General features: G+C 48.3%; 1 protein-coding gene across 3 annotated transcripts in view; it reads left to right on the forward strand.

Annotated features, from left to right (window-relative positions):
- The window catches only part of ESYT2 (extended synaptotagmin 2), a 769,824-nt gene that overhangs the window by 478,526 nt on the left and 277,976 nt on the right, over positions 1–13,322 (forward strand). The window lies entirely within an intron of this gene.

Genomic DNA, 13,322 nt, shown 5'->3' on the forward strand with positions numbered 1-13,322 from the left:
TAGCACGAGTGGTGTGTATTTCTTCCAGCGCTGCGCAGGGCCTAAAGAAACCAGGCTGCGCCGCGCTACAGCAGCCAGTGACAAAGGAGAGTAGCGGGCCATGGAGCAGAAAAAAAATCCATTTGGGATTGAGTGCCATTTGGTCATGAAAAAAATGTAGGTGCCACAAATCCACTAAGTCATGTTCCAACATCCCGCAGGACCGCCCTGTCCAATCAGTTGCACAAGTTGGATCTGCCAGAGTGGATGTGGGGCAATATTTCAGTCACCCCCCAGGAACAATAGGGTGTGACCAAATTCTGTGAAAGAGGTGGGCCAGAAAACTGGTCTTATCAGCGTTAGGAGCATATATGGAGCCAAGTACCAAACCTTAATTGAGAAAGGAATTTTGACAAAGACCCAGTGGCTTGCCATGTCTGTCTAAGTTTTGAGTATCATGCAAGGGAGAATACGTCTAAGAAGAATGATCACCCCACACTTTTGAGACTAGCTGCAGGTAGGTGAGAGTATTCCAGCTGCCTCCATCTGCCTACTGTTACCGATAACAGTGCATGCCCAATCCTGTGTGAGCTTCTGGTATTCATCCGGGTATAAGTGGGCTTGTTGAATGAAGGCAATGTTGAAATGTTTCATGTGGAAATAATGAGGCATTCTTTTATGTTTAATATAAAGTGACTTACCGTTGATGTTCTATGAAGCAAGCAAAAGTGATGTAGACATCTCCCTGTAAGGCTCTGAGCAATGTAGTCTGTGAGAAGAAGCTCCTTGCTTGGAGCTGTTGGGGGGCAAGGATGGGAGGGGGACCCTCTAGCATGCAGGGAGAGGAATGGAGATGAGCATGGTGCCAGTGAGAAGGAGAGGAAGCGGGGGCTCGCCACCAGAAGAAGAGGAGGGGCAAGAAAGAAACCCTTTGTGTCTCAAGGAAAGACCTGACCCTGCTGGGCCCTACTTCTCTCCTAGACCCAAGGAGCAGGAAATGATTAGGAAGAGAAGAGGTCAAACTGTGGCAGCCGTCAGTGGGGTATGACTGAAAATGCTGATGCCGCCTGCCTTGCAACAGAGACTTCGGGCTGCAAAACAAATACTAGTGGCAATCCAGTTCCGTGTTTTCCGCAGATCACTGTTGATCGCAGAGAGGAGGATGCCGGCTGCCCGCGTCTCCAGGCTTCTAGTCCCGATTCTCAGCCTGCGGCCCAGCCTGGCCCCATTGATCTCCACACGGCGGGGGTCTGGTGATGCTGTAGATCGCGGTAGAGCGCCGCGAGGAGAACTCCGGCTGTCTCGCTACTCCAGGTTCCCTGCTGCCAGCTCTCAGCCCGCAGTCCGCGGCCCACTTGACCTGATGATTTCAACAGCGGGGGGTCTGGCAACACCAATCACAAGTCTCAGGTGGCAGGTGGGGGCAGCAAGCGAGGCCGAGCGACAGCCCCCAACTGATCACAGATTCCATTCCGCGGCGCCCAACAACAGCTACAGCTTTAGCCACAGCTACAGCCACAGCAGTCTTAGCTGCAGACTCAGCAACAGAATTGTGTTTAGGTCTCCACCTCCGCATGGGAGACCACCACCAATGGTGAGTCCTTGTTGCAGGTACAATCACGGTTGCGGTAAAGTGGCGAGCGCGTCCGCCATTAGTTGGAGGACCGCAGTGAGTGTGAGCCCTTGGCGGTCTCGCGGAGGCGGCCTGACCATATCAGGTGCAGCCAGTGACGGCCTTGTGTGCCCCGTTTGCCCCCCCCCCCCCACTCCCCTGCTGCGCACCTGCTGTTTCCTGGCTATTCCGCTGAAATTACTCCAATGCCACGCCCTTGGGTAAAGACAAACAATTGGGTCTATTCCCAAAGGCTACACCTTGGTAAAAATAACAATACAAAAAACATCTGAAGTATTGCCAATTGTACAACTACCTGCATGCAAATCCAATACGACACACATGTTCAGTACTCAGAGCCCCAGCTCAGCATAGATCCAGCGACCAGTGACCAGCACGTGTATGCGCCACATGGTGCCTGGCAAGCACACTAGGCCGGTCAGAGTGTGGGCTACAAAAACTCAGTAAAAACTCGGTGAAATCCTGAAATGCGGTCCGGGAGAACAAGAGGAGGGGGAAAATAAGGATAAACACCCACAAGTCACATCAAAAAACAAAAAAGTGGAGGATAAGGATGAGGACAAGGGTAAGGCGGGAGCCTTGACTAACATTACGGCCCGAATGAACATGGCCCCCGGTACGTCCTCTGTAGTTCCTTGCCAGCTAAACACAGAGGACACAGAAGCACCAGAAGCACGGCACGAGTGCGGAGCCATAACAGAAGTACCAGCAGCCAAGGCAAGCACAGTGGAAACGACAAAAAAAAAACTCAGCAGAGTCCGCCCCACAAGCCAAGTGTGTTGGAAGCAAGAAAATAACCCATACGGCTCTAAACTGGCATAACTCCTGCCCGAACAGCAGAAAACGGGCACTGATGACAGATTTTCTAAAGGTCGCAATTAAAACCACAGAGGAAAACCAGAGTCGTCACGCTTCCAAACACTAGAAAGCTGCTAACACAAACAACACAACAAATAATGACAAAGACTTCCAAAAAGATGCCGACACTAACTGTCTAAGCGATAGAAGTACTACCAACAGTGAGGGTGAAAGGAAAGAAAAGAAAGAACCCCTGCACACAGGTTTGGACTCCACGGGTAACAAAAATAAAGAAATTCAACATCCCCAATTACTAACACCCAAAGCCCTCCAACATCCAGAAACCTGCCAAAGCAATAACTTCCAGGTAACTGAGGCACTTGTTCATTTCCACTCGTCTATTTTGGATACGCCCTGCCAGTCCCAGCAACAACAATCTTCACCCGGATACAGCGGTCTCAGCAGACAAGATGGGCACATCGAAAGGGAGTCAACACATCAGTTTAATATAATCACCTCGAGTCCTTTGGGCATGCCATATTCGTTGTCAGTAGCCTACTCCCCCGCTTGTCGGGGGAACATCAATTCAAACACCCATAAGCAAGATAAACTTGATTCACTTTTCCACACACCGAAAATAGAAAAGCACTACTGCCAGGACCTCAGTCAGGGTAAAGCAAATGACAAAACGTCATGCCAATTAAATCACCCAGGATCACGCAATGCTTTTCCCGGCCAGGCTGCGTGTGGAGTCTGATGGTCGCACTCACTTTTTTGACCGTCCTGAGACGGCCGGGGACTGGTTGGACACTTTGTCTGGGGGACATGATCGGGATGGGATGGGATGGGGGCAGCGGGAGGAGAGTGCCCACCGGACCGGGTATGAGGTATTGACACTGGGGCTCATTCCTGATGATGCCACTTTTCGGCCAAGTTTAGGGTCTCTTGACTGTTGTGTCTCGTTCCCCCTCCATTGGAGGTTGTGCTGTGTCTCGAGGGGGTTCTCTTTCCTCCTCTAGGGGGTCTTTGTAGTTTATTTTACACAGGGGCGACAGGCACACTGCAGGTTGGGGGGGCTGTCTGGGCTCATGCAGGGGTGCAGGGAGGGGGGAGTTTTGTTTGGGATGTTGGGTTGGGGTAAAAAACAAAAAACAAAAAAAAAAAATCACCCAGGATCCACCACCCAGATACCACCCACTCAAAATAAGGTATCACCCAGCAGATTCTCTGACCATCAGAGCGAGCCATTCTCAGGGTACTCGCATCACCAGGAAAATCGCGCTCGCCAATCACCAGTAGAACAAAGTGGCCCATTAACATCCCCAGTCTGGCCTCACCTGCTAAACACAATGGACACGATCAGCAAAGCAATGATCCTCCATGCAGACAAATTGGACACCCAAGTTGACCTCCTGAATATCCTTGCAATCCATGTTCAGGGGGTCGAACAAAAGTTGCACAGCTTCAATGAGATGATCCTGAGGGTGCAGCGAGACCGGGAAACAGCTTATCAAATGTGTCACTGCCACTGCACCCAAATAATCGATAAATTAGCTTTAGTTCCAACTCTACTGACACAACTACTGGTTACAACAAGAGAAGTTTTAACCAAGCCTGCAACACCAATAGAGAAAGAAAAAGAAGCTCTAAAAGAAAAAGATGCTCTAAAGGAAAAAGACTTGGAATGTCTCAATTCCACCGTGGGGCACAAAAACAGCGAAATAAGATAAACCCCTGCACTAATCAAATCAATCAAGACAACAACACCCACATCTAATCCACCAAGCGTACTTGACAACTCAGGTGCCTTGAATTCATCACTCCAAGTTCAAAGTAAGGAGTCTCCGTCAAGACAATTAAAATTACACAAGCCACTATCCAAACGGGAGAGAAAACGACTGAGAAAGTCCAGAAAGAGCAAACAAACAAGCCAGGCATTAGATCTAATCCGGGCAACATCCATTCAAAACGGAATTCCCCAAGACGGTAAAGTAACTCAAAACAGCATGGAAGCAGTAAGCCTCAAGGAGCAATCGACCTTATCTCCTACACTTCCTGCTACTCAAAGTACCTCAATCCATAACATAAGGGAGCCACCTCTGCCAGAAAAAATATATAGTTTATTCAAACCTGCAGCAAGTAAGGTGAAAAACAATCTAAAAACTCAGGCCACACAATCAGTAGTAGGGAACACCAGGACGGCAAAAAGGGAAACAAGACAGGGTGAGGCTACCTTCACCCAGGAACACGGCTCAGGCGTTAGCCGTAATCCAGAAACAAATAGGGAAAGTGAAAACTATCCACAAAAAAACACACCGGAATACCAAGACTTATCCTCGGTTATCCCTGAGTTCAAGGTGGCAAAGAAAGAAACTGACAGGTGTTTAGTTAACGAGTGGCAGTACGACCCGCCAAATAACAACAAATTGGTATTTAATCCCCAATATTTCTCAAGGGAAACGCATGACACTCTCAACAGAAGTGTATTGCTCAAATTATCTAAAGCTCTCTCCCCCCCCCTCCCCCTGAGCTATATCAATACCAACGACATTGAAAGCATCGAGTTCAAACAAAACTCGAGCCTCATGGGTCAAGAATTCACAACAGCCACATTCATCCATAATACTCTCACCGAACAGATTTGACAGCAGAAGGACTTGTTTGCTAAATGAGGTATCGAGTTAAAAAAGATAGTCCCTCCCTGTTACCCCAGCCCACTACAACTACCACTTCACACAATGCGTCTGTTAAAAGGGGCAAAAGGCCCAGATCAACGCAGCCTAACAAAGGATAAAGAGTCCTTGGCCAGGAAAATTACTATCACCTTTGACCATCCTGAAGCTAGCAAGCCTTCGGGTTCCCGGCACTTGAACATGGCAGTCACTCCCTTGGGAATGGCATGAATAACCCCCTCAACAGCTCCATATATAAATCAATGTTACAACGTTTGTACCTCTCAATTAAGGATCCCTTCTCCTCTTCCTTCTCCTCCCCCACCACACCACTCTCCTACACCATCACCTACCCCAGTAGATGACGATAATGACAACACCTCAGATGATGCATGGGGAGGTGTGGATGATCAACCCCTAGGAGACCCTACCCCTACTGGCTCCCCAGACCCCTGGGATAATTACAGTGTCCCAGACGTCCCTTACACCCCACAGGATGACTTCTACCCCTCCAGGCCTTCCCCTCCTGAGGACAATATCAGCTTCAACCAGCTCCTTCACAGAGCTGCCCAGTACCACGGGGTTGCCCTTCATACAGACCCAGTAGAGGAAGATTTTCTCATGGACACTTTCGACACCACACAAAGGTCCACCTCAATTTTACCCATGCTTAAAGGGGTCATTAAGCATACACCAGAGATCTTTAAAGACCCAGTCAGGGCTCGAGTCATCAACCAGAGAATAGAAAAAAAGTATAAGGCTGCTCCTACTGATCCAGCATACATTAAGGGCCCGCACCCCTAGACTCCTTGGTAGTCTCCAATGCAAGGAAGAGAGCCAATTCCCAAACATCAGGTGACGCACCACCACCAGATAAGGAATCTAAACTCCTGGACACCTCTGGCAAACGCACAGCATCACAGGCAGCAAACATATGGCGCATTGCTAATACCCAAGTGCTCTTAGCCAGGTATGACAGGGCACATTATGATGAACGTGAGTCCATAATGCAGCACCTCCCTGACAGGTATAAAAACAGGGCCAATGAACTCATACAGGAAGGTAAAACCATCACTAACACCTCCATCCGTTGTGCCTTAGATGTGGCATATACCGCCTCACGGGCAATAAACACCAGTGTCCTTTTGCGTAGGCATGCCTGGTTACGCATCTCAGGTTTTAAACCTGATGTCCAGAGTTCCATACTCAATCAGCCATTCGATGAGCAACACCTATTTGGCCCCAATGTGGACGTATCACTTGAGAAAATGAAAAAAGGATACAGACACAGCCAAATCTATGGGAGACTTGCAGTCGCAAGCTCCCAGACGGTCCTTTTGTTGCTCATCCTTCAGAAACACGCACAGAGGCTACTCCTCTGATAGCCCCTCCACTTCTTACAAGGCTCCCACCCAATCCACCATTACTAGAGGTTAACAAAGGGGTGGTTACAAGGGAAACAACAGCAAAGGCAGAGGCAAAAACAACAACTCCCGCTCTGCCTCCATCCCCACCCATGACTTCCCTCCACTTCCCCCAGACCATTCCACTCCAGTCGGGGGAAGACTCCACCAATTCCTCCCTGCCTGGGCAAACATCACTTCAGACAGGTGGGTGCAACAGATAATTCAATCAGGCTTCTGTCTCGAACTAACATCTACCCCCCACCATACCACCCAAACAGCATCCAATGTCACAAGAACATCTGTTACTGCTAAAGCAGGAGGTAATCTCCCTCCTACAAAAAAGTGCAATAGAACCAGTTCCCCTGCACCAACAAAACAAGGGAGTTTACTCCCTCTATTTTCTCATACCAAAAAAGGACGGCTCTCTAAGGCCTATTTTAGACCTCAGACCCCTAAACCTATACATACACTCAGACCATTTCCACATGGTCACACTTCAGCAGGTCCTTCCTCTGCTTTCACAGGGCGACTACCTTGCTACCCTAGACCTCAAGGATGCCTATTTCCACATTCCCATTCACAGCGCTCACAGAAAATATCTCAGATTCGTAGTAGACGGTCAGCACTATCAATTCAAAGTACTCCCATTCGGAGTCACCACAGCACCAAGAGTGTTTACCAAGTGCCTAGTGGTGGTGGCAGTACACCTTAGAAGACAACACATCCACGTCTTCCCATATCTAGACGACTGGCTCATAAAAGCCAGCTCATACAGTCAGTGTGTACAACACACTCACGCCACTATTCAACAACTTCACGACCTGGGGTTCACAATAAACCACGCCAAGTCCCAGCACGCAACAATACCTCGGTGCCACAATACACACCTCAAGGGCGCTGGTCTATCCCAGTCCCGCCAGGATAGCAAGCATATAAGCTCTTCTCACCAAATTCCAACCGCAACACTCTCTTCCAGCTCGAGTGTTCATGCAACTCATAGGGATGATGGCCTCTTGCATATTCATAGTGCCTCATGCAAGACTCCAGATGCGTCCTCTCCAAAAGTGCTTAGCACGCCAATGGAACGAGGCTCAAGGTCAGCTAACAGATCTGGTGTTGGTAGACAGTCGTACCCATCGCTCTCTGCAGTGGTGGAATACCAAGAACCTTTCCAAAGGGCGACCGTTCCTAGAGCCGATTCCTCAAATAGTTATGACAGCGGACGCATCGCTCTCTGGCTGGGGAGCTCACCTACTACATCACACCATGCAGGGCAGGTGGACACCTCAACAAATGTTACTCCACATTAACCACCTGGAGTTACTAGCCATATTCCTAGCCTTGAAAGCATTTCAAAAACACATATCAGGCAAAGCTGTCTTAGTCCGCACGGACAACATGACAGCCATGTATTATATGCAAAAACAAGGCGGGATACACTCTCTGCAGTTCTCTCACCTCGCACAGAGCATATGGAGGTGGGCTATACCTCAGAACATTTTTCTCCAGGCCCAACATGCCCCAGGAGTCCAAAACACAATAGCTGATCTGTTGAGCCGTCAAACACAACAAATCTACGAGTGGGAACTTCATCCGCAAGTTCTTCAACTGTTTTTTCAGATGGTGTTTGAATGGTTTTTGACTAGTCTGGCTGGGATCCTACTATCCAGGACCCCGGCCTATCTGCTTACTCCCTTAAATGACTGGAGTGCATATTAGATGCACTAGTGATTGGATACTGTGGTACCTTATGAGCCCCTAGTATATGGTACCTTAGGTACCAAGGGCATAGGTACTTCACAGGCCTACCAGGGGCTGAAGCATGTATTATGCCACCCCTGGGAAGCAGACTAAATCTGACACCACAGGCCTGCTACTGCAGCCTGGGTGAGGTAGTGTTAGCACTCCTCACTGAGGTATAGGTTCCTATATCTCACCATACACACACATATAAACCTATCAGTCACCCCTAAGACAGGCCCTATCAATCCTGAGGGCAGGGTGCTTGGTTTACAATGTGAGGGGGTGCCTCTGCCTGAGCAGGGCCCCTCTGCATTTGGCAGAGTCTATTTTCTGTGGCTGTTTGTGGATGCGGTTAAACCATATACTCTTAAGTGCATTATAACCTACCGGTAAATGCTAACTTTTTAATGACTGCATCAAAACATGTCGTGTTTGGTGTCAAACAACTTGGAATCATACCCCCACACCAGTAACTGGTGTAGGAGTATGATCCCACCCTTCTAGAGGGGACGACATGTACCCACTGTGGAAAAACACAGTAGAAATCTGAAAGAGTCCTGGCATCACAAAATGGATGCCACCAGCACAGCCACTGGGCTGCCCTCCTGCTGCTGACTGAAACTCGCAGTGGAGGAGGCCAACAATAGGCATCCTGTCACAGGGAGGTGTCACCACCTTCCAGACAGGATTTAGTGTATTGGAGCAGGGTGGGTGCACTCCTAGAGTGCTTTGAAGTCCTGCACTGGGGGAGCAGTAGGCTCCTCTGTGCATATGCCAGCTCAAACCGGTTCAGGGGCTACCAGCCCCTGCTCTGGCGCGAAACTGGACAAAGGGAAGTGGGTGTAACCACCCACCCCCCTGACCCTCCTAGAGGAGTGGTCATAGAGCTAGTCCCTCCCTTTCTTTTACTATAAGATAGGTAACCCTTGCCATTGCAAGTTAGATATCCCTGGACGACGCTTTACAAGAAGAATCCTGGCCCTTCGACGTTCCACTACCTTTGGAAGATGGAAGAATCTCCCTTGGAGTCAAGGAGTGACTCCCCTGCTTGGCAGGCACCAAAAACTTGAATCAACGGTCGCAAACTTTCCCGCTCCCGCCAGAGTTCGAAGTCCCTGCAGCCCCGGAACTGGATTTCCTGACTACTCAACGGCCATTGTGAGTCCCCAGCGAAGCTGAGGCGAGTGGACCCCACGAGTGACGAGGAACTGCAATACCTGAGAACCGTGCACTATTGTCGAGTGCAACCCCTTCACGACGGTCTACAAACTTGTGCTTTGGATCACGTGTGGCCCAAGCCTCCAGCAGGATTTCCCTCGAAAATCAGAGGCCTACCTCGTCCCGAGTGACCGTGGGCTCCTGTGAAGTGAATCCTCATGAGGCGTCTTCGCGATCTCTTGCCGGCTGGCTTGTGGGTCCCCTGAAGACTTCTTGATCGAACCAAAGGTCTCCCCTGGTTGCTCCAGGCCTGCCTTGACTTACCCTCGCTGGGTGAGTCCCTCAGACCTTGCTGGTGTGCCCCGCTGACTTTTCTTGAATTCCACGAGACTTGCTGTTGCCAAGGCTTGTTGGCTCCAATCCGGTTGCCGACACCTCAGTAAGCTGCAGACTTCGTGGAACACTCCGAATCCAGCTCCTGGCCGTCGTCGACGCCTCCTGGTCCTCGTGGTGGAAGAGTCCAAATACCCTTGATCACCTGAAATCACCCGACTTCCGTAGGCATCCATCTTCCTGGCCCGGGTCACTGGCAAGTGACTGTGAACACTGTTCCTTCTGCTTTCAGGTCATCTTCCTCTTGAATCCAGCCTTGGATTCTACCGGACACTTCTTCAGTCTTCGCAAGCAGCAAATCTTCTTTGGCTTCCATAGAAAACAACGGCGCGACCCGACACCAAAAGACACCTATGCACCCGACTTCCCTGGGTGAGGTAACTCGTGCACTCCGGTGCCCTAGTGTGTGTTGGCCCTCGAATTACGTACCTTGTAAGTGGCTTGCTTGTAGACTTCCTCGAAGTACCCTAAAACTTTACAAATCCAACCGCGATTTGCTCCATTGAAACCAATAGGGAACCCGCGGCTGTGTTGTCACACTGCACGCGTCTCTCGAGGGTCTTTTACTTAGCTGCCTTGGGTGGATTAGTGAAGCCCCAGCGATTCTACAGGCCCTAGGCCTTGTCCCCTTGCAAGTCGACTTTCCTAAACCTCTTTTTTAGTATATGGTCTGGTACGCCCCTCGGGCCCCAGCCATATTTGTCCTTAACTTATTGAGAAACGTTGATGTTTGAATGTGTTCCTAACTTCTAATCTCATAAAGAGATTAGTAGAGTGTGTCTAGAAATAAATACATATATATTTGATATATATACCTGTGTGGTGTCCTTTCATTTGGTAATTCAAGAGATTATAAGGTAAAACAAGCTGCTATACATTCCTCTGAGACTTAGCCTGAAGGCTGCTCCCCACAGCTACCACTAGGATTGATTTCTTTAAAAGGTTGTCTTAAACCTATCTACCATAAGAGTCGAATTGGACTGGTGCAAGGTGGCCACTATAACTAGTGACCAGCAAATGCCAGGCCAACTTCTCACAGACCTCTTCGCCACCCAAGAAAACGCCAAATGCCCAAACTTCGCCACCCGGTATCCTCACCCATTGTCCAAAGGCAATGCAAAATGGATGAACTGGTCAGGCAGATTTGCGTACGCTTTTCCGCCTCTCCCACTCATTCCACTAGTGGTGCGCAAACTACAGCAACACTCCTTAACGCTCATCCTAGTTGCTCCAACTTGGGCCAGACAACCATGGTACACCACATTGCTGGAACTCTCCGTAGTTCCGCACCAAAAATTACACCTCTCTCCACACCTCTTAACCCAGAACCATGGAGAGATCCAACACCCAGACCCAGCTCAGCTCAACTTAGCGATCTGGCTCCTGAAGTCCTAGAATTCGGTTACCTTAACCTTCCTCCTGACTGTATGAACGTCATGAAAGAAGCTAGACGGCCTACCACTAGAGCATGCTATGCAGCCAAGTGGAAACGCTTTGTAATATACTGTCATAACAACGACACTGATCCCCTAGATGTGTCTATCCAACACATCATAGGCTGCTTATTACACCTCCAAAGATGCAACTTAGCCTACACGTCTATCAGACTGCATCTTGCTGCCATAGCAGCATATCTACAAAATAGGCAACATCTATCACTTTTCAGAGTACCTGCCATAAAGGCTTTTATGGAAGGACTCAAAAGAATAATTCCCCCCAGAGTACCAACTTCACCTGTGTAGAATTTAAACATCGTTCTCACAAGACTAATGGGACCTCCATTTGAACCTCTACATAAATGTGAACTACAATTCTTAACATGGAAAACTGCTTTCCTAGTAGCCATTACTTCTCTACGAAGAGTTAGCAAACTATAAGCACTAACTTTTCAGGAACCCTTTCTGCAGATGCAGCATAATAAGGTTGTTCTCCGAACTAATCCTAAAGTCATTTCTCCCTTTCACCTCAATCAATCTGTAGAGCTGCCTGTATTCTTCTCCCAGCCACAAACCGTCGCAGAACGAGCTCTTCACACCTTAGATGTCAAAAGAGCACTGCTGTACTACATAGAAAGAACACAACCTTTTCGTAAGACCAAACAACTATTTGTGTCTTTCTCACCACCACACAAGGGCAACCCCATTTCAAAATCTGGGATAGCTAGGTGGATTATCGAATGCATACAAGTTTGCTACCACAAAGCAAAACGTACATTATCTGTTCCTCCTAAAGCACACACAACACGAAAGATAGGGGCTTCAATGGCATTTTTAGGGAACATTCCCTTAGACGATATCTGCAGTGCAGCTACATGGTCTACACCGCACACATTCACAAAAAACTATTGTGTCGATGTGCAAACTAAACAACAAGCTAGTGTGGGCCAGGCTGTACTCAAAACACTATTTCAAACTACTGCAACAGATACTGTTGGTCGCCGCTAGGAGGGGATACTGCTATACAATCTATGCATAGTGTGTAATCTGCAGCTCATATGCCTCGAACGGAATATGCTAATTACCAGTATGCATCTGTTCTTGGCATGTAGAGCTGCAGATCTACACACGCCCACCCGCCTCCCTGGCTACCTTTATCTGTTCCAGTATTATCTTACTTAGATACAGCATACCTGGGCATCTTTCCTGTTTCTTACAAAGCTCCATCATTTCCCTGCTGGCGAAAAACAATCTGAGGATGGAGCTGATGCCCATGCGCACTATGATCCAAAGGAGGAGTCACATACCTCGTGACTTTCAAAGACTTTCCAAGACAAAAACAAGTACAAACATCTGGGCTCAACACCAGATGGCGATCTATGCATAGTGTGTAGATCTGCAGCTCTACATGCCAAGAACAGATGCATACTGGTAAGTAGCATATTCCTTTCTGTGGATAGCTCAGTGGGTTACTGCCTTTGTCACAGAAATGTGTGTGTTATTTGCAGTTCAGAAGTTACAATCCTATCATAGGACAGTGACCTGTGAACTGTCATCAAAGAGTTGCATGCAAACCTGAATGTTATTCTTAGAACTTAGCTTTTATTTGTGTTGTAATATAGTTAGAACTTCCCCAGTCTTACATTATTCTAATATTGCTAAAAGAGTTTGTTTAAGCAGATATACATTTTTGTCAGTAAAGCCAACCCCTAACCACTGGAGTATGCTTTAATCCTGCGTTTCCTCCAGACCAAACCCTCTTAAAATATACTGCCCACCAGTATGTATGACATGTGATTCCTACACCTTATAATCCTCATTGGCTTATGTGACATTCCCTGTAGACTGATTTACATACTTGCATGATCGTTTGTCTCTGTATAATGTGTGTGTGATGTAAAGTACTGTGACACCCTACACTGATATGAGTAGCGCTATACAACAAATGAAATGCATGAGAGAGTGGCTACGGAGAGATGAGGGGCGCTGGTGGAGGGTGGTAGTGAGGGAGTCCAAGGAGGAGGTCAATAGGGGAAGAGGCTACAGAGAGATGATGGGCACTGGAAGAGGGTGGTAGTGAGGTAGTCTGAGGAGGAGGTCAATA

The sequence above is a fragment of the Triturus cristatus genome, chromosome 10 (assembly GCF_964204655.1).
Source record: "Triturus cristatus chromosome 10, aTriCri1.1, whole genome shotgun sequence".
Lineage (NCBI taxonomy): Eukaryota > Metazoa > Chordata > Amphibia > Caudata > Salamandridae > Triturus > Triturus cristatus.